Source organism: Suncus etruscus, chromosome 4 (assembly GCF_024139225.1).
Source record: "Suncus etruscus isolate mSunEtr1 chromosome 4, mSunEtr1.pri.cur, whole genome shotgun sequence".
In the NCBI taxonomy this organism is placed as follows: Eukaryota; Metazoa; Chordata; class Mammalia; order Eulipotyphla; family Soricidae; genus Suncus; species Suncus etruscus.
Window position 1 is genome coordinate 135,422,696 of NC_064851.1, and position 4,167 is coordinate 135,426,862.

The 4,167-nt window shown below is 43.0% G+C and overlaps 1 non-coding gene across 1 annotated transcript; it reads right to left on the reverse strand.

Annotated features, from left to right (window-relative positions):
• Positions 1-3,495: 3,495 nt before the first annotated feature.
• Positions 3,496-3,601, reverse strand: LOC126007336 (U6 spliceosomal RNA). Its single transcript, XR_007494917.1, has one exon. It is a non-coding gene; the product is annotated as a U6 spliceosomal RNA (small nuclear RNA).
• Positions 3,602-4,167: the final 566 nt, after the last annotated feature.

Genomic DNA, 4,167 nt, shown 5'->3' on the forward strand with positions numbered 1-4,167 from the left:
ACGCTCCATGGGTTCTTGGCATCAGAGGACAGACAAATGGATTTTAGATAGTGTGAGAAAAGAATCATAATTCTCTCTTAATAGAATGTTTGTTTGTTTGTTTGCACTGAGAACTTTTCGCTCTGTGCTCAGGGATCACTCCTGACAATGTTCAGCAAATCATGTTGTGCCAGGAATCAAACCAAGATCAGCTGCACACAAGACAAATTATATACCCCGGTGCTATCTCCACAGACATTTAAATGGAATCTTATTTGACATTCTCTAGTTGTTTACTTTGATTATATAAAAACCTAAATATTGGGCCCTGAGAGACTTTGATTATATAAAAACTTAAATATTGGGCCCGGAGAGATAGCACTGCGGCATTTGCCTTGCAAGCAGCCGATCCAGGACCAAAGGTGGTTGGTTCGAATCCTGGTGTCCCATATGGTCCCCCGTGCCTGCCAGGAGCTATTTCTGAGCAGACAGCCAGGAGTAACCTCTGAGCAACGCCAGGTGTGGCCCAAAAACAAAAACAAACAAAAAAACACTTAAATATTAATCAAATCTGTATACTAAATTAATTAATATGTAAGTGTTAATTGATTGCTATATATAATTTATATACCCCAAGCCCCTTTCCTAAAACCACTTGATGGGAGTTGAAATTAATTTTCCAAAATGTCTTAAGATTATAAGATAATTCATATATCATATATTAGTTCTGAGAGCTAGAGAGATAGTACAGTGGGTAAGATGCATGCTTTGCATGAGGCCATTTCAGGTTTGATCCCTGCCATCTCATATGTGCCCCCAGCACTGCCAAAAGTAATTCTTGAGTACAGAGCCAGGGGTAACTTCTGAGCATTGCCAGCTATAGCCCCAAAGCCAACTAACCAATCAAACAAACAAAAACATTTAACAGTTCTAAGGGAGACTTGGGATAATAGTTTATAAGAGGAAGAATTCTTAGGCCTTTGAGTCAGAGAGATAGTACAGAAGGTGGGCATTTGCCATGCATATAGCTAAACCAGGTTCAATTTCCAGAATTTCATATGGTCTCAAGTACAAGAGCAATTCTTGAGTAGCAGAACCAAGAGCATAGCCATGTGTGGTCCCAAAACAAATCAAACAAACAAAATGAATTCTTGGGTCAGAAAATTAGCTTATTATGCTAAGCATATGCTTTGCATGCAGGAGAATTGGGCTCAATTTAGGTTTAACCCTCTCACTGCACATTTGTGTGTGACAAAAACTTCTAGAAAAATTTATACTTATCCATACTTAGTGGGTGGGACAAATAAAAATTGCAGGGGCTGGGCCCGGAGAGATAGCACAGCGGCATTTGCCTTGCAAACAGCCGATCCAGGACCAAAGGTGGTTGGTTCAAATCCCGGTGTCCCATATGGTCCCCCGTGCCTGCCAGGAGCTATTTCTGAGCAGACAGCCAGGAGTAACCCCTGAGCACTGCCGGGTGTGGCCCAAAAACCAAAAAAAAAAAAAAAAAATTGCAGGGGCTGGAGAGATAGCACAGCGGCATTTGCCTTGCAAGCAGCTGACCCAGGACCCAAGGTAGTTGTTTTGAATTTCAGCATCCCATATGGTCCCCCGTGCCTGCCAGGAGCTATTTCTGAGCAGATAGCCAGGAGTAACCCCTGAGCACCGCGGAGTGTGGCCCAAAAACTAAAATAAAAATAAAAATAAAAATAAATTTAAAAAAATTGCTAAAAGCGGACTGAGAAATAGCACAGTGGTAGGGTGTTTTCCTTGCAAGTGGCTGACCTAGGGACAGATCTGGGATCGATCTCTGGCATCCATTATGGTCCCCCCAGCCAGGAGTAATTTCTAAGCACAGAACCAGAAGTAAGCCCTGAGCATCAGCGGGTGTGGCCCAAAAAACACAACAAAAAATTTTAGGGTCTGAGAGATAGCATGGAGGTAGGACATTTGCCTTGCATGCAGAAGGACTGTGGTTCAAATCTCGGTATCCCATATGGTCCCCCAAGCCTGCCAGGAGCTATTTCTGTGCATAGAGCCAGGAGGAACCCCTGAGCACTCTCAGGTGTGACCCCCCCCCAATTTTTTTTTTGTTTTGTTTTTTTGTTTTTGGGTCACACCCGGCGTTGCTCAGGGGTTACTCCTGGCTGTCTGCTCAGAAATAGCTCCTGGCAGGCACGGGGGACCATGTGGGACACCGGGATTCGAACCAACCATCGTTGGTCCTGGATTGGCTGCTTGCAAGGCAAACGCCGCTGTGCTATCTCTCCGGGCCCCCCCAAAAATTTTTAATAAAAATTATTAATTAAAAAATTACAAAAATCGGGTCCGGAGAGATAGCACAGCGGCGTTTGCCTTGCAAGCAGCCGATCCAGGACCAAAGGTGATTGGTTCGAATCCCAGTGTCCCACATGGTCCCCCGTGCCTGCCAGGAGCTATTTCTGAGCAGACAGCCAGGAGTAACCCCTGAGCACCGCTGGGTGTGGCCCAAAAACAAACAAACAAAAAAAAAAAACAAAAAAAAAATAAAAACAAATTACAAAAATCCTGAACTAATTGCTTACATGTTCCAGATAATGTCAGAGAAGTCTCCTCCCCACTAGCAATTTTTCTCTGAAAAATTCACTTTCTTTCTCAGGAAAGAAAGGTTCCTAGCCTTCGTTTTCCAATTTGTACAAATGGGTATTAATATGAAGCCTACATTTATGCATAGTAAAGATGATTAACTAAGTATGTTTATCATTGTAAAACTTTAGGGTATATTAATTATGCACAGTAAGTGCTCATTAAATGCCATTAATAGGGGCGGTGAGGGGCCGGGCGGTGGCGCTAAAGGTAAGGTGCCTGCCTTGCCTGCGCTAACCTTGGACGGACCGCGGTTCGATCCCCCGGTGTCCCATATGGTCCCCCAAGCCAGGAGCAACTTCTGAGCACATAGCCAGGAGTAACCCCTGAGCGTTACTGGGTGTGGCCCAAAAACCAAAAAAAAAAAAAAAATAGGGGCTGTGAGGTGGCGCTAGAGGTAAGGTGTCTGCCTTGCAAGCGCTAGCCAAGGAAGGACCCCAAGCCAGGGGCAATTTCTGAGCGCTTAGCCAGGAGTAACCCCTGAACATCAAACGGGTGTGGTCCAAAAATGCCATTAATAATATGTGTAAATTTATTCTTCTTTTGGAGAGGGGGTGGCATGCCTGGAGGTCCTCAAGGGACTATATGAGGTGCGTGGGATTGAACCTAGGTTAATCACATGCAAAGCAAAACGCCCTACCCTCTACTATTGCCCTACCTCAGCTACATAGCTACATTTTTTTTTTTTTTTTTGGTTTTGGTTTTTGGGCCACATCTAGTGACTCTCAGGGTTACTCCTGGCTTTGCACTCAGAATTAGCTCCTGGCTTCAGGGACCATATGGGACGCTGGGGATCGAACCATGGTCCGTCCTAGGCTAGTGTGGGCAAAATAGGCAGACGCCTTACTGCTTGCACCACCGCTCTGTCCCCTAACCTACATTTTTTTCTTTTAAAATATAAAACTCTTCACGAATTTGCGTTTCTTCTTGCGCAAGGGCCATGCTAATCTTCTCTGTATTGTTCCAATTTTAGTATATGTGCTGCCGAAGCGAGCACCCCTAACATACATTTTTTAAAGAAAAATTTCTGCTTTTCAGTTCTCTCTCTTTCAAAAAGAATTTTGTTTTGTTTGGGGGCCATACCTGACAATGTTCAGGGATTGGGGCTAGTGCTAGTTCTGCACTCAGGAATCACACTTGGTGGGTTCTGGGGACCATATGTTATGAGAGGAATTGAACCCAGGTGTGTTGCATACAAAACAATGCCCTATGTGCTGTACTTTCTCTTTGGGATCTATATTCAGTTTTCTCTTAAAATCTACAAAAAATATTTGAATATTATATAAAATAGAACTGTTGTGTGATTTACTTATGTAATTTATATTTTATTAAGAATATCTAAAATAGTGATTTTCAGACCAGTTTTTGTTTAAAACAATTTCCTTGCTCCCTTCTGATGCACAAATAAAACTCAATATGTAGCAGAACTAAGGAGGTTGCTTCTCATGATCTAATCCCTGTCTGCATTAAGATAATCTATTATTCATTCTTAGGCCAAATTACCATCTTGTTTGATGTTTCAACTAGGTTAGTGACTCCTAGCCAAGACCAAAATAAACTGAT